This window comes from Triticum aestivum, chromosome 5B, assembly GCF_018294505.1.
Source record: "Triticum aestivum cultivar Chinese Spring chromosome 5B, IWGSC CS RefSeq v2.1, whole genome shotgun sequence".
Classification (NCBI taxonomy): domain Eukaryota; kingdom Viridiplantae; phylum Streptophyta; class Magnoliopsida; order Poales; family Poaceae; genus Triticum; species Triticum aestivum.
In genome coordinates this window covers 181,894,181-181,916,011 of record NC_057807.1, presented here as the reverse complement: position 1 = coordinate 181,916,011, position 21,831 = coordinate 181,894,181, and positions in this window count along the sequence as shown.

The following is a 21,831-nucleotide window of genomic DNA, read 5'->3' as shown; positions in this document are numbered from 1 at the left end:
TCTTCAACTTCACCTGCAACTAGCAACGCTATAAGAGGGGCTGAGCAAAAGCGGTAACATAGCCAAACAGTGGTTTGCATAGGAAAGGTGTCAAAGGTTAGAGGTTCATGGCAATTTGGGATGGCTTGATGAACAAGTGATAGGTAACGCAGCATAGCGATAGAACGAAGCAACTAGCATAGCAATGATAGTAGTGAGATCCAGGGTAGCGGTCATCTTGCCTGAAATCCCGCAAGGAAGAAGAACGAGTCCATGAAGAAGACGAACGGATGAAGCCACGAAGACGAACCACACGTAGACGAACGAATCCTCACGATCTCAACGAAACAGGAACTATCGAAAAGAAGCACACAACATGGTAAACACACCACACATGAACATGACATGATGCACAAACAAGCATGATGCACGACAAGGCTACATGAATCTACTCATGGCAAGAGATGATGCAAACAAGAGCAACACGTCAAGACAAGTTTAAATGAGGCCGGGAACAACATATAACAATTCCGGTAAGTCCTCATATGCATATTTCGAAATTGGTCCAGATCTGAATAAACCTTATGTTCAAGTTGTTAAACATCAAGTTAGGATGCACCAATATGATCTACACGAAATTCTAGTCAAGTTACATATAAAGTTCATTAAATTCGGAGCTACGGCCTAGAAGATATGAGCAAAACAAGTTAAACATGGCATTGATGCAAAATGCACCCAAACATCAAGCAAACACCTCAAAACAAGGATGCAACATGATAATATGAAGCTACATGCAAAATCAGCAAGTTTCATATAGAACACACTCAAAACGGAGCAACGGTGCAACACATACACTCTATACAAGTCATAACAACAATCTGTCCATAACAACAAGTAGGCATATTGCAAGCATCAAAACAACAAGCTACAGGACCTCAACATAATAACAAAAGGCATGGGCATGAAGTACAGGTAAAGCATAGCAAAACATGAACACTGAGCTATCTCCAGAAATCACTAGAACATGCTCAAAATGACATGGTAAGATTGCAAATAATAACAGTTTCAGACTTTAGCAGAAATAACATCAGGTTGCAATGTTCAGAGCTATCAAACAATATGTTACAGGAACTTAACATGGAAAACAAAGGCATGGCATGAATCTACTAATTGCATAGAACAAAAGACCCTTACTGACCATGAGCCAAAAGGATCAGAAGATATGATGGCACCCATGTAAACATGGCAAGTTATATAACAGATTCATACATGGCAGAAACAACAATAAGTAGGCATGTTGGTGAGCTTGAACCACTCACTACAGAGCAATACATGGCATGGCAAGGCAACCAACAGCAAGAAGACATGTTCAAGAAGCTAGGCATGGCAATAGCAAGGTCATAGGGTGCATGGACCACTAGGAAAGCACATGGGAACAAGTGAACTTAATGTTAACAGGCTGACAGCAACATTATGAAGCAACTTTGGAGCAAGGAAACAACAAGCTACAGCAACCTATAATTGCAACCAAGGGCATGGATGGATAGAACATGACATTTATATCAAAACATATTTAGTGATCATCTCCAGATTATGCATAGAATGATTAGTAGCAACATGTTTATATAGCATCACGAAATAACAGATTCAGCCTAGCAAAATAGCAACAGCAAGTACACTACTTAACAAGCTCGATTCACTCACCACAAGTCATTGCACGACAAGATAAGCATAGCATCATCAAGAAGACATGTTTGTGAAACAAACCAAGGCAAGAACAAGTCCATAGCATGCAAGGATCAACTATAGCAAGCTTGGCTAAATTGAATAACATGTAAACCATCTGCCAGGAAAACATTTTGAAACAAAAGTAGAGCACTCAAATGATAGGCTAGACTACTCCATAATTGCAAACAAGGGCAGGAATGGATAGACAACAACCATATGTTCAAAACACCCTTACCTAAGTACCTCTAAATATGCATGGATCTCTCTGTAGCAACAAGTTTACATGGCATCAAAATAACAGCAGAACAGGGACTAAAATCAGCAATATCACGAAGCCTAGTTTGCATGCTTGTGCTAGTCACCACATTGATCACAAAAATACATGGCATACACCCCTGGAAAGATGGCATGGCATAGATCAAAACACATGTAGACATCAACCTCATAGGATGCACACATCAATCATGGCAAAAATGACAAATGAGCAAGTTATAACAGTTTCAGCAGATTAACATCAACTAGCACTCTTCCAACAGCATTTCGGGCATGAAGATGAGTTCAAATGAATATGATGAAATGGAATGAAATGATCTACTCGTCGAGACGAACAATTTGACATATTACACGCACGAAACGGAGCTACGGATGCAGAGATACAGCAGGTCAAACATGGCATGATAATGCAAAAATAGTCGGGACTTAGACGAATTTTCACCTCCGGGAGAAGTCAACGGTGGCGCGGATTTCGAGGTTCGCCGGAGACTCACCGGAGACGGGGCCGGAGGTGGCCGGGGAGGCGCGGGGAGGTAGCCCCGGACCGGATCCGGCCGGATCCGGCCGGCGGCGGGCGGCGCGGAGGCGCAGGGCGAGGGGCGGCGTCGGGCGGCGCGGCCGCGGAGGAGGCGGCGCGGCTTCCGCGGCGGCGGCCGGCGGCGGGGCCAGGGCCCAGCGCGGGGAGGCGGGCGGCTGGAGCAGCGCCGGCTCGGGGGCGCGCGGAGGCGGCACGGCGGCGGGGCAGCGGGCCGGTGCCGGAGGCGGGACGGCGGCGCGGCCGGACTTCGGCGGGGCGGCAGCGGCGCTCGCCGGCGGCGGGCCGGGAGCCGAGGTGCGGGCGTCGGGGCGCACGGGCGCGGGAGGCGCGGGGCGCGGGCCCACGGCGGCGGCCGACCGGGCCGGGAGGGCCTCCCGCGGGCTGCGGCGGAGGGAGGAGAGAGAGAGGGTGAGGTGGCGGCGCGTGAGTGGCTGGCGGCGGCGGCGGGGTGACGTGGCGCGGTGTGGTTGGCCGGAGCGACGTGGCTGCGGGGATGGACATGTCCGGCATGACGCGGACACGTCCGGCGGCGCGGGGAGGAGCGGGGCTAGGGTTTGGACTGCGGGAATTTCGGGGGAGGCCACATATTTATAGGTAGAGGGAGCTAGGAGAGTCCAAATAAGGAGCGGTTTTCGGCCACGCGATCGTGATCGAACGACCGAGAGCATGGAGGGGAGTTAGATGGGTTTTGGGACACTTTGGAAGGGGTGTTGGGCTGCAACTCAAAGAGGGCTTTGCGGTTACCCGGTTAACCGTTGGAGTACCAAACGACCTCCAAATGGCACGAAACTTGACAGGCGGTCTACCGGTGCTATACCAAGGCCGCTTGGCAAACCTCGGGCCATTCCGAGAAAGTTTAACACCCGCACACGAAGAGAGGCAAGAAGCGGACGCCGGATGACATAGGAGTGCCGGATTGCAAAACGGACAACGGGGAAAACGCTCGGATGCATGAGACGAACAAGTATGCAAAATGAAATGCACATGATGACATGATATGAAATGCATATGATGACATGGAAAAGTGGAACACGCAAGCAACTGACAAGGCAACGACGGCGAATAACTGGCGGACACCTGGCGCATCGAATCTGGGGCGTTACAGGTCAGGCCCAAAACAGGGCACGGGCACACGCGGCCTGGTCGTGCCGTTTGCTACTCCGCATCCACCGCGCCCTCCCCGAACGGCACGCGTTGATTGCGGCGTCGTGGGAGAGATCGTGGGGTATTCTTTATTCTGAAAATGCGTAACGTTCGCCCCCTCCCTCTTTATAAGCAGAGGGGACAGAGGCAGTTGCTCACCTTGTCCGTTTACTACTCTAGAATCTCCGCCGTTCCCCTCTCTTTTGAGAAAGCAGCGCTCCGCCCCCAATCTCCGCCGTCGCCACCAACGCCGTCGACCCCTTCCACCACCTTCACCATGGCTCCGAAGACCGGGAAGGTCGCGAAGTCGGCCGAGGCGCTGCGGCTCGAGGCGCTGCGCAAGGAGCGGGCCACTTTCCCTGCCGAGCTCGACGCGGAGGGGCTGCGGCAATGGTTCTATCTTTTCTGGGAGACGGAGACGCGTGTGCATCCGCGCACGAGGGTTCTCTCCGCCGCTGCTTCGACAAGGGCTCCATACGGGTATCCTTTCTTCCCGTTGTTCTTCTATTGCAGCCTCTGCCCGCCCTTCTCGGAATTCTTCTGCGACATTATGAACACCTACGGGTTTCATCTCCTTGATTTCACCCCCAACGCCGTCTTGACCATGTCCGTTTTCGCACATTTGTGCGAAAACTTTATTGGAGTCCACCCAAATGTCGCTCTTTTCCACCACTACTTCATGCCTCGGGTCGAGAGAGGAGAGCTGCTTTCCGGAGGAATCGCCTGGATCTCGAGGGCCGGCAAGAAGGAGGCATATCTGGAGGGGGAGCTCCGCAGCAAGTGGGACGAGTGGAGAGCTGAGTGGTGTTGGATCATGGAGGAGGACCCGCAGCCGTTCACCGCCCTGCGACAAGTTCCTGTAGTGCGCGGCAATGACTGGAGCAGCCTAGCCCCGGAGGATGCGAGGCTGAAGATTGCCACCACCAGAATCTTGCGTCTCAGGATTGCTAGGTTGACCGTGGGTGCCGTAGGCGCAGATTTTCTCCGCCGCCGCATCGCCCCCCTGCAAGAGAGGAAGAGACCCGCTTGGGAGTTTGGCGGCCCGGCAGATATCATGCGACTGCGCCCGGGCCTCAACTTCAACTTCACCGTGCTGGAGCTGGATGCGATGCTCAAGGAGCTATTCAAGCACGATCCCCAGCATCCGGAGTGGTTTAGGTTGCCGGCGGGGGTCGTCCCGCTGTGCAACAATTCTTCCCTCGACCGCATCCGTGCGATGATGCCGCAGTGCGATTCGCACGGTCTGGTCCCGACGTGGCAAGAGCCAGCCAACGAGGTCGTGCAACAATCCTTCGACGGGCTGGTGGAGGTGGAGGTCCGCACCGACGAGAAGAGGAGCCTCACTCGCGACACCACCGAGGAGGAGATGCGACGCATCTTCACCAGGGCGGAAGAGGCGGCGGCAGCCGCTGCCGCGGGTGAGTTTGGCTTCACTGTGGAGGAGGCGGAGGCGGCGGCAAGCCTTGCCGAGCGAGAGTTGATCGACGGCGAAGAAGAGCTTGCCGCGCCGGAGGTCGAGTCGGGCGAGCCCGCGGAGGGTGAGCCCGCCGAGGGTGCGAGCGGCCCGCCATCTCCAGGCCACTTGCCGCAGGCGGATCTCGCAGCGCAGCCGCCAGTTCAACCAAGAAGGCGCCTTCGCAGGGGCGAGGATGCAGCGGGGCGGCAAAGGAATCAGCAGCCGATGCGCCGCGCGACATGCTCCACCGCGACAAGCGATGTTACCGCGGGAGCGCCCCGCGCCGCTGCGGCAACTGGAGCTGGATCTTCCCGCGCCACCGCCACCGCGCCTGCCAAGCGGACAAGGGATCCTTCTCCTCCGCCTCGTCGCGCCGCAGGTGGGCCGGACTTCGACCTCTCCGCGCTCAGCTCCGATGAGGAGGAAGAAGAGTAAGATTCATCTGCGCACTTGTAGTTCTTCCATATTGTAGCTTTATCTTGTATCTAACTTGCTTCAATTTGAACTTGTTCCTTTTCAGGACGTTGTCTCAAAGAGCGGCGAAGAGGGCCAAGGTGCGGTGGTTATCATCGAGGACGAGCCCGTCGAGACAACAGGAGGGGCGCCCGAGACTACCTTGCCGGACCCGGCAACAACTCCGCGAAGCAGCCCCCAGCGCAGCCCCCAGCGTAAGTACATAGTTTACTTTCTGCTTTTGGGAGCGCACGGGTGCTCTTTCTTTGCTGACTTCTAACTGTTGGTTTGCTTGTGCAGGAGCAGAACAGCTTCACCCGGAGGGCTCGGAAACTGCCTCCGACGTGCCTTCCGCTTCCACCACACCGCCAAGGGGTGATTCCCCAGCAAGGGAGTGTTCCCCGGCAAGGGAACAATCTCCAGCAAGAGAGGAGTCTCCGGCAAGGGGCAGCACTAGCGAGCCTCCGGTGGTGGAGCCCATGGTCATGGATCCCAGTGCAGGTAATCCCTTGCTTGAAATCTTCCTCGTGTTCTTCTGATCTTTCTCTCTCTTTCTTGAATGTTTGTTTGATTTATTCTCCTTCTCCGGTCGTCAGATCCACCCTCCACGGAGCCGATGGAGACCGAGGCGGGTGGCGAGGAGAACGCGCGCGGTGATGCTGATGATGCCGCGGCCATCGAAGAAGGAGCCGGTGCTGATGTGCCCGCCGGCGAAGAGGCCGCCAAGGCTGCCGCTGAGGAAGCTGGCGAGGGATCCGGTGATCGCACTGACGGCCCTGTGGCCGCAGGAGCGCCAGGCGCTGCACCGACCGCCGATCCCTCTGCCGCTGCCGCTGCGCCAGGCTCCGAGGAGTCCCAGCCCGGCGCCTATCTGAAGGCCGGCGAGGGCATCTTCATCAAGCTCCCCTGGGCGTCAAGCTCCAGGGCGCCGGTGGAAGGAGAAGCTCTGGATGGGGAGGTGCTCGCCTCCGCCGGGTTGTCGATCGTCGACGTGCCGGGAAGCAGCAGCAACGAGCCTGAGGAGGAACGGCTGCTACGGAGGCTGCTGGCGCTCTACCGCGCCCGCCAAGCCAAGCTGGAGTCCCGGGAAGCGCTCGTCGCGAAGCCGAGCGTGGACATAGAGAAGCGCGCGGAGGAGCTCCGGGGTCTTCGCCAGGAAGCTCTCCGGGCCTTGGCGGAGGAGCGGGAGGAGCTTGCTGAGGAGCGGAAGGCCTTCCTCCTCGAGAAGGCCGAAGCTGAAGAGCAGCAGCGGCTCGCCGGCGAGAAGCTGCACGCGCAAGAAGGCGAGCTGGCTCAACGGAAAGTGAACCTCGACAGCCACGAGGAGGAACTTGCCGCGCGTGAGCAGGCACTTAGCGAGGCGCTCCAAGAAGCAAAGGATGCAGCTGCGGCTGCCATGACCGCCAAGAAGGAATTGGAGGCAAGGGTGGCGCAGCTGGAGGCTTATCTAAAGGCGGGCGGCGAAGAGCTTGCCGCGCTCAAGCTGGAGCGCGAGAAGGACGCCCTTGCCCACGGTGAGCTGCAGGGCCAACTCGCCGAGAAGGGCAAAGAGCTGAGCGCCACCAAGGATTCCAACGCCGATCTGGAGCTGAAGCTGGCCACCCTATCGGAGACACTGGACGGCGCCAGGAAGCGGGAGGCGGATTTGAAGGAGGAGATCAAGGGCAACGAAGTGTTGCTGGCGAGGCCCGCCGAGACCCAGAACACCTTCAGGGATACTGTGGAGCTCTGGACGGAGGGCCTCGTGAACATCGCTGTTGTCATTGACGGGGAGCTGGCGCAGCTGGGGGTGGAGGACTTTGGGTACTCCTCCGATGAGAATCTCCCCCCCAGCGCCAAGCACACCTTATTCTTCAAAGGCGTGGCGACAGCCCTTCAGCAGCTCCGAGAGAGGATCCCGAAGCAGCTGGCCGACAAGTCGCGCACGATCTGCACCCAAATCTTGGAGAAGGTGTTGGTGAAGGTGGCCTTCCGCAATTCAGGCCTCAACTTCACCAACGTCCTAAAGAAGCTGCCGGCGGATGCTGATCTTGACACACTCAAAGCCCTTGTCGCACCCATTGTGGACAAGGTGAATGAAGTCAAGAGGGTTGATGGTGGCCGCGTAGATTAGGCCGCCCGTTTGCTTCTTTGCTTGTCGCTGACAGTCATGTCATGAGAACATTTTATTAGAGCCGCGACAAGTTACTTTTGTAATATAACTCTATCTTAGGTAATGAATGCCATGTTACTTCCTTTACTCGACTCTTGGCTTTGTATGTTTCTGCCCTACGCTTTTTAGGAAAACTTTTCGGTGCAGGTACCCTTGCCGCGAGCGCTGAGTGCGGAACTTCAGCAGCCTGCTGGCGGTGCCGCTACCGACAAGCAACCTTGTCGCAACTAGTCGCAGCTCACTTAAGTTGTTGAGCGGACTCGAAACAAAGTAAGGGTGCAACTAGCTGCGAGTTGGTTCCTTCGCGCACAGGTTTTCCATACAAAGCATGGTCCTTCAAGGAAAATAACTTAAAATTTTAAAAACTGATTGCTCAAACTTTGGCGACTTAGCTTCTTTGTCGTTTGCTTCCCGGCAAGGCGAAACTCTCTTGAACGGCCCGGTCCACACCATTATCTTCTCCTTTCCCCCCGGCAAACCTTGTGTGCGAGGGAACCTTTTCCTTCTTGAGAAAAAGAGAGAAGAGAAAATAAAGATATGGAGCCTTACGGCTCGTTATCGCTTACCGGAGGTAGGTGCTCCACAAAATGTCAGATAACATATGCAAAAAGGAATGCAACATGAAATTGACAAGATGTGCGGGGCACATGAACTTTATTTATGCACAGGGTCTGCGCCCGGCTTTGTACAAAGGATTACATGCAACAGCGGCAAGACTTGTACAAAAGGTGGTTGCCGGAAAAGCTCCCGGCAACCGCGCCCTATGGGTAAAACTTACGAAGATGTTCAATGTTCCAGGAGTTGCTCACCGGAATGCCATCTTCGGTCTCAAGGCGGACAGCACCGGGCCTAGTGACTCGTTTCACCCGATAAGGGCCTTCCCACTTCGGCGTCAACTTGTTGGAATTCTTGGCGGACTGAACGCGCCGAAGAACAAGGTCGCCTTCCTCAAAACTTCTGGCTTTAACTTTGCAGCTATGGTAGCGACGCAAAGCTTGCTGGTAGCGAGCGGCTCGCACAGCAGCCTGAAGACAGTCTTCCTCAAGGAGCAGCGCGTCATCTTGTCGCAGCTGCTCTTGCTCGAGCTCATCGTAAGCGAGCACTCGAGGCGACCCGTAAATGAGTTCCGTGGGGAGAACTGCCTCTGCTCCATAGACTAGAGCGAAAGGTGTTTGGCCAGTGGCTTGATTTGGCGTCATTCTGATCGACCAAAGAACCACCGGCAGCTCCTCGATCCAGTTTCTTCCGCACTTGCGCAGCCTGTCAAAAGTTCTGGTCTTGAGTCCTCGCAGCACTTCAGCATTTGCCCTCTCTGCTTGACCGTTGCTTCTCGGGTGAGCGACAGAAGCAAAGCAGACCTTGGCGCCAAGATCTTGGACATACTGCATGAAGGTGCGGCTCGTGAATTGCGTGCCGTTGTCGGTGATGATCCTGTTAGGGATCCCAAAATGGCAAACAATCGACCTGAAGAACTTGACTGCTGACTGTGCTGTCACCTTCCTCACTGGTTCCACTTCCGGCCACTTTGTGAACTTGTCGATGGCGACGTACAAGAACTCAAAGCCCCCGATAGCTCGGGGAAAGGGGCCGAGGATGTCGAGCCCCCAGACCGAAAATGGCCAGGATAAAGGGATCGTCTGGAGAGCTTGAGCTGGCTGGTGTATCTGTTTGGAATGGAACTGGCACGCTTCACACTTGGTTACTTGTGCAGTTGCATCCTGGAGGGCTGTCGGCCAGAAGAAACCTTGCCGGAACGCTTTGCCTGCAAGTGCTCTTGCGCCAATGTGGTGACCACATATGCCTCCATGTATCTCTGCCAACAGCTGTTGTCCATCTTCCCGGTGAATACACTTCAATTTCACACCGTTGAGTCTTATTCTGTACAGTGTGTTGTCGACAAACTTGTACATACTTGACTGCCGGGCTACTCTTTCCGCTTATTCTTGCTCTTCGGGAAGCTCTCCTGTCTGAAGGAAATGGACAATTTGCTGCGCCCATGCTGGAGCTTGCGGCTCGACAACAAGGACCAAAGGCATATTTACTACCGCAGGAACATCCGCTTCTACGGCAAGAACCTGCAGCTCAGCCGGAGCGTGATGCTCCCCGGCAAGCTTGCCGGAGCAAAACTTGTCGGGAGCGTCTGCTTCAATGGAACAAACCGTAAGGCTCGCCGGAGCAGACTGCTCCTCAGCACTCTGGGCGTCGATCTTGGGGACCTTCTTGGCGGCGGCTTCGGGAAGCTCTGCCAGAAAGTAGTCACCAGAAACCAACTTCCTCTTCTTGCTCTGTCCGGTCGATGGTGTCACGGATGGTTGAGTCAGCTTGAGCACAAAGATCCCTGGTTCCACAGGTAACTTTAGTGCGGCGCACTTTGACAGGCCATCAGCAATATCATTGTGAGCTCGTGGAACATGTTCCATTTGCAGGCCGTCAAAGTGTTCTTCTAGCTTCCTCACTTCATCGACATAGGCTTCCATCAACGGACTCTAGTAGCTCTTGTTTACTTGGCGGACGACAAGCTGTGAGTCACCCCTGACAATGAGCTTCTTGATCCCAAGGTCTGCTGCGATTCTGAGGCCGGTAAGCAAACCCTCATACTCTGCGGTATTGTTCGTTGCTTGCTCCTTGGGAAAGTGCATCTGGACTACTTACTTGAGGTGCTCTCCGGTGGGTGCGACAAGCAGCACGCCAGCACCGGCGCCTTGCAGCGAGAAGGCACCATCAAAGTACATCAGCCACTCTTTGCTTGCCTCCTTGACGGGGACGCTCGTTTCTGGAATTTCTTCATCTGGTGTTGGCGTCCACTCTGCTATGAATTCTGCCAATGCCCTGCTTTGGATAGTTGAAGTGCTCTCAAACTTGAGGCCAAAGCTTGACAGTGCCCACTCGACAATCCTGCCTGTTGCTTCTGGATTCTGCAATATCCTTTTCAACGGAAAGCGAGTGACAACTGTGATCTCATGTGCCTGGAAGTAATGGCGCAGCTTTCTCGAGGCCATGAGAAGGCCGAAAAGCAATTTCTGCACACCAGAGTACCTTGATCTAGCCCCCTGCAGAAGGGAACTGACAAAGTAAACGGGGCGCTGCACCACTTTCTTCTGCACCTCCTTGCATGCCTGCGCAGATCCATCTTTGTCGGGACCAGAGCTTGTTGGAGAAGCCCCCTACTTGTCGCTGGATTCTCTTGCCGTGGTTGCTGGCTCATCGTCCGCCTCCCTCTCCGCTACTAACGCGGCACTAACCACTTGATTGGTTGCTGCTAGATATAGCAGCAACTTCTCTTGTGGCTTAGGTGCGACAAGTATTGGAGTGGAGGACAGGTACCTCTTCAAGTCCTGCAGCGCAGCCTCCGCTTCCGGAGTCCATTTCATTGGACCTGCCTTTTTCAATATTTTGAAAAACGGCAAGGCGCGCTCAGCAGACTTAGAGATAAACCTGCTGAGAGCAGCCACGCAACCGGCAAGCCTTCGTACATCCTTGACGCGCTTCGGTGCTTCGATCTGCTCAATGGCCTTAATCTTGTTGGGGTTGGCTTCAATCCCCCGCTGAGACACAAAGAACCCGAGAAGCTTGCCGGAAGGGACTCCAAACACGCACTTCTCGGGATTGAGCTTGAGGTTGATCTTGCGCAGATTTGCAAAGGTTTCATCTAAATCTTGAATCAGAGTAGCCTTGTCTTTGCTCTTGACCACTATATCATCCATGTAGGCTTCCACATTTCTGTGTATCTGGGGTTCAAAAGCGACATGGACTACCCTTGCAAACGTTGAACCAGCATTCTTTAACCCGAAGGGCATCCGTACGAAACAATATGTGCCACATGGGTGATGAACGCGGTTTTCTCCTCATCTTCTTCTGCCATGAAGATCTGATGGTATCCTGAGTACGCATCTAGAAATGAAAGCAAATCACATCCGGCTGTGGAGTCAACAATCTGGTCGATGCGCGGCAAGGGAAATGGATCTTTGGGACAAGCTTTATTGACATCAGTGAAGTCTATACAAAGCCTCCATTTCCCGTTGGCCTTGCGCACAACTACAGGATTGGCCAACCACGTGGGATGGAGCACTCCTCTGACAAGGCCTGCTGCTTCCAACTTCCTGATTTCTTCTGCGATAAATTCTTGGCGCTCCACTGCTTGCTTCCTGACTTTCTGCTTGACGGGCCGCGCATGAGGACAAACGGCTAGGTGGTGCTCAATTACTTTCCTGGGAACACCGGGGATGTCAGACGGTTGCCATGCAAACACGTCGACGTTCGCCCGCAGGAAAGCAATGAGCGCGCTTTCCTATTTGGGGTCGAGAGTGGCACTGATGGTGAAGGTACCACCAGTGCCGTCCTCCTTGCCGGACACCTTCTTGGTCTTAGGTGGAGCTGCCATCGTCTTCTTGTACTTGCCGGTGAAGCTCGATGGTGCGTCCTCGACGGTAGCGCAGCACTCCGAAGAGGTGCGCTTGCCGGAGTGGGCATCAGAGCTCTTGCCGGACTTGGTCTTCTTCTTCCCCCCGGGAGCTTCAGGGGCAAGTGACTTGCGATCGGCTGCGGCTGCTGCTTCCCGGTAAATCTTGTCGGCGCAGATAAGGGCATCCTTCTTGTCGCCAGGGACAGAAATGACACTTATCGGGCCTGGCATCTTGAGCATGTTCTATGGCCTTAATCTTGTTGGGGTTGGCTTCAATCCCCCGCTGAGACACAAAGAACCCGAGAAGCTTGCCGGAAGGGACTCCAAACACGCACTTCTCGGGATTGAGCTTGAGGTTGATCTTGCGCAGATTTGCAAAGGTTTCATCTAAATCTTGAATCAGAGTAGCCTTGTCTTTGCTCTTGACCACTATATCATCCATGTAGGCTTCCACATTTCTGTGTATCTGGGGTTCAAAAGCGACATGGACTACCCTTGCAAACGTTGAACCAGCATTCTTTAACCCGAAGGGCATCCGTACGAAACAATATGTGCCACATGGGGTGATGAACGCGGTTTTCTCCTCATCTTCTTCTGCCATGAAGATCTGATGGTATCCTGAGATGTCGGGGAAACTGATCCACGAACACCTATGGGGACCGCCGGACCGAGCCCCTTTCGGTTCGGAGGGGGGCGGAGGTCGCACGAAGAGCGGATCGAGGCAGTGCACACGAGCAGTTTACCCAGCTTCGGAGCTCTCCGGAGAGATAACACTCCTACTGCTGCTTGTTTGATTGTATTGAGTTCTTGCTCAGGAGCGAGGAACGCTACCAGACCGAGCATGAGAGTGTTCTTGGTGTTTCGAATGAGCCGAACCTCTTCTACGTTGCGCATGGGCCTCCTTTTATACGTTCAAGGGGTCACCGACAGGTGGCAACGTAGACTAGAGGGGTAAAAATGGAAAAAGAGTGCGGTAGGTACAGCTACCTCTCCCGTAGCCACAGCGTATCATACCTAACCCTGACGGTAGGGGACAAGGGCATTAAATGTCCGTCTGTGTCGTCTAAACAGTGTGAGAAGAGACCGCCAGGGGCGCCACCGATCGCCACGATGACCTCCTTGTCAGCGCCACTTGCCACCGCGCACCGCTGGCTGCACAGCCTTCCGCCACGCGTGCCTGGAAAGGTCCCAGGACGACACGTTGGTGGATGTGCTGGAGCCTGGGCGCGGAGCGACCGCTTCCCGCGGCAAGTATCTTGCCGGGGCGCTACCTTGTCGGGCCCGGGAGCTTGTCGCTCACCGTGCCTTGCCGGGACGCGTGGCGCGTCGCGGCAAGTGTTCTTGAGATGCCTTGGTTGGCCTTCCCGGAAAGCTCCTCTTGCCGGGGCCTTGTCTTCTCGGGTTGAATACTTTGTTCTTGGATGGCTTCCCGGCAAGCCCCTCTTGCCGGGGTCTTGTCTTCTGAGGGGCCACGGAGGATCTTGGCGGCGACCTGGCGAGCCTTGCCGCGGGGTGCTGCAACTGCCCGTGCACAAGTTCGGGATACTAGGGTACCCCTATTCTAGTACACCGACAATCATGGAAATCTAGCCCGTGGTAGAACATGAGTCCCCGGATGAAGGGGTGGAGTGGAAAACCTAGCCCTCTAAGGAAATGGGGGAGGAAAACGACCCTTTCACCGGGCTTTGGAGTGGGGATGATTTGACCCTTGTTGGGGAGCCTGTGCGCAATGTCTGCAGGTAGGTACCCTGCGCTCCGAAGATTCTTCACCTCCTTCTCCGTGACAGAGGAGGCCTCCCACTTGCCCTTGGAACCAGATCCGGCCATGGCTGGAGGAGGTGGTGGCGGTGGGGAACAAGGAAGCTTTTTTGGGCGCTGAGAGCTTGGGAGATTGGAAGGCAGAGGCTAGAAGAAGGTGTGGGGAAAAAAGGAGGAATCTATTGCCCTCTTATATGCGGTTAAAATGCCAACCGTCCCCCCACTTATGCCTTGAAACTCGCCTGTTCCCAACGTAAGCATGCGCCGTAAACGGTTGGATTACCCAAATCTTATTAATGAGCAATCCCATAACAAGTGGGCACGATCTCTGTTTTGACAAGACGGGCCAAGGGGGCTCAGCCTCGAAACACAGAATGTGGGGTATGAAAACGGTTCAAAACACTGAAGGGTCAAGTCTGACGCTTCGCCAGAAAAAGTTGTTAGTAAGACACTATTCCTATTTTTTTATATCCTGCCTTAGCGGCTAAGGGTTGTGTTAGTTGTGAAAAGTCGAATACAATTCTTTTGTGGAGGAAAGCCGATGTATATTGTTTAGGGAACCTGCCTCGCAATGCCGAAGACAATCTTCACGTCGAACACGTCGTCATTGAAGACTGGTTCAGGGGCTACTGAGGGAGTCCAGGACTAAGGGGTCCTCGGGCGTCCGGTCTATTCGATGTGGGCCGGACTAATGGGTCATCAAGATACAAGGAAGACGACCACCTCTCGTGTCCGGTTGGGACTCCCGTATGCGTGACAGAAAGTTTAGGTGTCCAGATATACTATTTCCTTTCTGTTAAACCAACTTTGTACAACCCTAGGCCCCTCCGGTATCTATATAAACCGGAGGGTTTAGACCAAAGGCAGGTCATAACATTGATAGGCTAGCCAAGCTTGGGTTTAGCCATTACGATCTCGAGGTAGATCAACTCTTGTAACCCCTATACCCATCGAATATAATCAAGCAGGAGTAGGGTTTTACCTCCATTAAGAGGGCCCAAACCTGGGTAACATTGTGTCCCTTTAATCACTATTATCATCGATCCTCAGACATACAGCTTGGGCCCCCTACCCGAGATCCGCCGGTTTTGACACCGACACCCGTCACCCTCAATGGCCTCTATGGTGACAATCTCTTTGACGCACTAGTGGCCCTGCGACTGCTTGTTGTCGTGCCAGAGAATGTCCACCTTGAGGTCGCGCTCGCCGCGTAGCGCCTAGCGCAGCAAGACACCATCGACATAATCACCCACGTCTACGCGCAAATCGTCCACAAGGACTACTACGTGCAAGAGGAGGACAATAGGATGCTGGCCTTCTTGGACCACAGGGAAACCTTGGACGGCATTATTCAGAAGCACGTTGAGCTCGCCGCCAACGCCGCTGCTCCTCATAGGTCGCTTGGTGACCCGGCGCACTAGGGCGTGAGGATGTCGTTGATGGATCCGTATGTATCTTTATCTTTCCGCCAATTCCATGTAGTAGTATATTGTACTAGTAATTATCTTACCTTTCGCATCAACTTCATAATTCTTGTACGTACTCCATGCATGAACCGCGCCAGAACCAAACTTCTCATTACACTAGGGAAAATCGTTATTTCTATCTATCGGTCGCGCCATGGAGCAGAACCAAATTTTACAAGTTACAAGTTCAAAAGAAAAAGCCTGTCATGTTCACGTCACCCCCACACAGTTGGTTCGGCATGCCACTCAAGGGGGAATGCGTGATGTGTTGCATTTTCACTTACAAGTGGGACCACAGTTGAGCAAACTGACTATCGGCAAACCCCCACCCCGCCCACCGCGTGATTGTTGAGTTAGAGAAAACAGGAGGGAGAAGAGATGGTTGTAGCACAGACTCCAAGAAAATTGGTGTCAGATGGGACTCGTGTGGGTGGCGTGCGTCGTACTGCTAGACATTAATGCTAGGTATGGCCCATGCCACCCCACTATATCGAGGTGCTGGATACGTAGAGCGAACACATGATCTCTCCAGGAGTATGGTACACCACTAGTACTACTCACATTGTCGCGAAATTTCCTGGAGTCCGTGCTCAGCCCTCCTCCTCTCTCTCTCTCTCTCTCTCTCTCTCTCCCTCTCTCTCTCTCTTCTCAGCCAGCCAGCAGACACGCGGAGTGTGCCCATCGTCTGTTTGCTCTCTCTCTCTCTCTCTCTCTCTCCCTTTCTCTCTCTTCTCAGCCAGCCAGCAGACACGCGGAGTGTGCCCGTCGTCTGTTTGCTCACATGCAGTCCCACATGTCAGTGAAAACACAAGACGACCCACTGAACCTGCACATCTTTCACCTCGACGTGCTGGTGATGAAAAACAAATCCAATAAAGATCTTCGGTGGCCTCTTTTGGAGTTACTCAAGAGTAAGATTCTATTTACAGTTTAAACCCAAGATGCACATTGCGTGGCTTCAACAAGCACTCCATTTTCTTGCATGAAACGACCTGGGTGCTGGATGTCCCATGTGTCGGCAAAAGGAGGAAGAACTCGACCAAATCTTCTCCACATTTAGACCGGAGGAGTAGGAAACACGGCAAGCCCTGTGCCTACATCATACTACATACAAGCCTACCTCACGCAGTCACACTATCACCATATTTCTCGACCTCCGTGCGACACCTAGCTCTAGTTGATGGTATACTACTACTAGGACTAACTATTGCACTAGCATACTCCACAATTAGGTTGGCTCTGTGTGATGTGGCAACTTCATATAACTAGATGATGGCTACACTACTACGGTACTCACACTCCAAGAAGTGACTCAAAAACCATTCATAAATTGAGTTTATGGCATGCATATGCAAATGTACCATTCATTACATATAAGAAGTCATCAACACACAACAACAATGAGGATACATGTTGGGTTGTAGATTATTTCCAACAAAACATTCTAGTAAATAGTAAAGTTTTTATCATAGAACAAATAACAAGCAATGAAATGAACTTCAGCTCAACCGATCCTCGGCGTTGGAAACACTTGCTTTGAACCATAAGTAAGCCTCTAGGAACGGGAAGCCATTGTCAATATCGATACCAACGCAGGACTCATCATCTAGGCTAAAGCGGCCTATATCAGAACACATATTGTGATAGCCAGGGTAGGGAACCATAGCAATGTCCGAGGTATAGATACAGTTGCTTCTCATAAACGGTAGTAACATTGTGCCAACAGCAGCTGGATTGCCTTTCACCATCATTGGATAGTTTTGTCTAAGGAAGAGCAAGTTTTCTCCAAGACTATCAATACAGAACTAGACAGAAGGTGCTGGCGCTAGCACACTAGTATCCATGAGAGTTGGAATAGGTCCGGAGAGTGCGACCATGGGAGACAACACCTGCTTCCTTAGTAACATCAGCAGTGCCCTATATGCATACAATAAGAGGTGATCCATCGAAATGAGTTGCCAGGCGCCACTGAGTATGTAGGTCCTGCTCGTCCTCATGCATGCAGGACCTTGGTCATCACCATCGTCATCTCCCCCTTGGTTATAAAATTTTTCAAGTATAGGTGGTGGAATGTTCACAGGACCTTGGAAACACAAGAAGGTTAATTATAATGGGGATACTAAATCGCATGCATGTGGATGAAACAATTCTAATTAAAGTGGAAGACAAACGTACTGAAATAATAAGGATTCCATGCAAAAACTGTTGGTGAACGTTGCATGGAAAACAAAAAAAATCTACACACATGCAATGATCTATCCATGGAGATCCATAGCAATGAGGGGGAGAGTGTGTCTACGTACCTCATAGACCATAAGCAGAAGCATTTCACAATGCGGTTGATGTAGTCAAACTTCTTCGCGCTTCAACCGATCAAGTACCGAATGCATGGCACCTCCGTGTTCTGCACACGTTCAGCTCAGTGACGTCCCTTGCCTTCTTGATCCAGCAAGACATCGAGGTAGTAGATGAGGTCTGTCAGCACGATGGCGTGGTGACAGTGATGGTGAAGTGATCTCCGCAGGGCTTCGCCTAAGCACTACAAAAATATGACCGGGGTGTAAACGGTGGAGGGGGGCGCCGCACACGGCTAACAATTGATCTGGTGTGTGCTAGGTGCCCTCCTCCCACATATATATAGGTGGGAGGGAGGAGCAACCAAAGGAGGCGCCCAAGTAGGAGGAATCCTACTTGGAGTCTGATGTAGGGCAGAACCCTAGATGCCCGATCTTTCATGATTGGAGGGGATCCTATGAAGAACACGAAGAACGCGAGGGGGGAAACGAGGGGAACATGAGGGAAAATGATGTCTACTACACAACCTTCTTCTTGTAGACGTTGTTGGGCCTCCAAGTGCAGAGGTTTGTATGACAGTAGCAAATTTCCCTCAAGTGGATGACCTAAGGTTTATCAATCCATGGGAGGCGTAGGATGAAGATGGTCTCTCTCAAGCAACCATGCAACCAAATAACAAAGAGTCTCTTGTGTCCCCAACACACCCAATACAATGGTAAATTGTATAGGTGCACTAGTTCAGCGGAGAGATGGTGATACAAGTGCAATATGGATGGTAGATATAGGTTGTTGTAATCTGAAATTATAAAAACAGCAAGGTAGCAAGTAACAAAAGTGAGCAAAAACGGTATTGGAATGCTTCGAAACAAGGCCTAGGGTTCATACTTCCACCAGTACATGTTCTCTCAACAATAATAACATAATTGGAAAATATAATTATCCCTCAATGTGCAACAAAGAGTCAATCCAAAGTCACTAATAGCGGGGAACAAACGAAGAGATTATTGTAGGGTACGAAACCACCTCAAAGTTATTCTTTCCGATCAATCCATTGGGCTATTCCTATAAGTGTCACAAACAGTCCTAGAGTTCGTAGTAAAATAACACCTTAAGACACAAATCAACCAAAACCCTAATGGCACCTAGATACTCCAATGTCACCACAAGTATCTGCGGGTTTGATTATACGATATGCATCGCACAATCTTAGATTCATCTATTCAAACCAACACAAAGAACTTCAAAGAGTGCCCCAAAGTTTCTACTGGAGAGTCAAGACGAAAACGTGTGCCAACCCCTATGCATAGATTCCCAAGGTCACGGAACCCGCAAGTTGATCACCAAAGATACATTAAGTGAACCAATAGAATACCCCATTGTCACCATGGGTATCCCACACAAGACATACATCAAGTGTTCTCAAATCCTTAAAGGCTCAATCCGATAAGATAACTTCAAAGGGAAAACTCAATCCATTACAAGAGAGTAGAGGGGGATAAACATCATAAGATCCAACTATAATAGCAAAGCTCGCGGTACATCAAGATCGTGCCGAATCAAGAACACGAGAGAGAGAGAGATCAAACACATAGCTACTGGTACATACCCTCAACCCCGAGGGTGAACTACTCCCTCCTCATCATGGAGAGCGCCGGAATGATGAAGAAGGCCACGGTGATGGATTCCCCCTCCGGCAGGGTGCCAGAACGGGCTCCCGAGAGGTTTTTGGTGGCTACAGAGGCTTGCGGCGGCGGAACTCCCGATCTAGGTTATTTTCTCGAGGTTTGGGGATTTATAGGAGAGGTTGGCGTCGAGAACAAGTCAAGAGGCCCCACAGGAAGTCCACGAGGCACAGGGGCGCGCCCTCCACCTTGTGGGGCCCACGGGCCTCCCCTCCGGTAACTCTTCACTTCAGTATTTTTTATATTTTCCAGAAAAAATCTCCGTTGATTTTCAGCGCATTCTGAGAACTTTTGTTTCTGCACAAAAACAACACCACGGTAGTTCTGTTGAAAACAGCATCAGTCCGGGTTAGTTCTATTCAAATCATACCAAAAGCATGTAAAAATATTATAAACATGGCATGAATACATCAAAAGTTATAGATACGTTGGAGATATATCAGCATCCCCAAGCTTAATTCTTGCTCGTCCTCGAGTAGGTAAATGATAAAAATAGAATTTTTGATGTGGAATGCTACCTAACATATCTATCAATGTAATCTCTCTTTATTGTGGCAAGAATATTCAGATCCATAAGATTCAAAACAAAAGTTTAATATTTACATAAAAACAATAATACTTCAAACATACTATCAAAGCAATCATGTCTTCTCAAAATAACATGGCCAAAGAAAGCTATCCCTACAAAATCATATAGTCTGGCCATGCTCTATCTTCATCACATAAAGTATTTAAATCATGCACAACCTCGACGACAAGCCAAGCAATTGTTTCATACTTTTGATGTTCTCAAACTTTTTCAATCTTCATGCAATACATGAGCGTGAGCCATGGACATAGCACTATAGGTGGAATAGAAGTGTGGTTGTGGAGAAGACAAAAAGGAGAAGATAGTCTCACATCAACTAGGCGTATCAACGGACTATGGAGATGCCCATCAATAGATACCAATGCGAGTGAGTAGGGATTGTCATGCAACGGATGCACTCGAGCTATAAATGTCTGAAAGCTCAAAAAGAAACTAAGTGGGTGTGCATCCAACTCGCTTGCTCACGAATACCGAGGGCAATTGAGGAAGCACACCATTGGAATATACAAGCCAAGTTCTATAATGAAAAATTCCCACTAACATATGAAAGTGACAACATGGGAGAATCTGTATCATGAAGATCATGGTGCTACTTTGAAGCACAAGTGTGGTAAAAGGATAGTAGCATTGCCCCTTGTATCTTTTTCTCTCATTTTTCGTTTTTTTTTGTTTGTTTTTTTGGCCTTCTCTTTTTTGCTGCTTTTTTTATTTATTTTTATTTTTCGTCCGGAGTCTCATCCCGACTTGTGGGGGAATCATAGTCTCCATCATCCTTTCCTCACTGGGACAATGCTCTAATAATGAAGATCATCACACTTTTATTTACTTACAACTCAAGAATTACAACTCGATACTTAGAACAAAATATGACTCTATATGAATGCCTACGGCAGTGTACCGGTATGTGCAATGAATCAAGAGTGATATGTATGAAAGAATTATGAAAGGTGGCTTTGCCACAAATACAGTGTCAACTACATGATCATGCAAAGAAATATGACAATGATGAAGCGTGTCATAATAAACAGAATGGTGGAAAGTTGCATGGCAATATATCTCGGAATGGCTATGGAAATGCCATAATGGGTAGGTATGGTGGCTGTTTTGAGGAAGGTATATGGTGGGTGTTGTTGGAAATATGCCCTAGAGGCAATAATAAATAAGTTATTATTATATTTCTTTGTTCATGATAATAGTCTTTTATTCATGCTATAACTGTATTATCCGGAAATCGTAATACACGTGTGAATACATAGACCACAATATGTCCCTAGTGAGCCTCTAGTTGACTAGCTCGTTGTGATCAACAGATAGTCATGGTTTCCTGGCTATGGACATTGGATGTCGTTGATAACGGGATCACATCATTAGGAGAATGATGTGATGGACAAGACCCAATCCTAAGCCTAGCACAAAGATCGTGTAGTTCGTTTGCTAGAGTTTTGCCAATGTCAAGTATCTCTTCCTTCGACCATGAGATCGTGTAACTCCTGGATACCGTAGGAGTGCTTTGGGTGTATCAAACGTCACAACGTAACTGGGTGACTATAAAGGTGCACTACAGGTATCTCCGAAAGTATCTATTGTTTTATGCGGATCGAGACTGGGATTTGTCACTCCGTGTAAACGGAGAGGTATCTCTGGGCCCACTCGATAGGACATCATCATATGCGCAATGTGACCAAGGAGTTGATCACGGGATGATGTGTTACGGAACGAGTAAAGTGACTTGCCGGTAACGAGATTGAACAAGGTATCGGTATACCGACGATCGAATCTCGGGCAAGTAAAATACCGCTAGACAAAGGGAATTGTATACGGGATCGATTGAGTCCTTGACATCGTGGTTCATCCGATGAGATCATCGTGGAACATGTGGGAGCCAACATGGGTATCCAGATCCCGCTGTTGGTTATT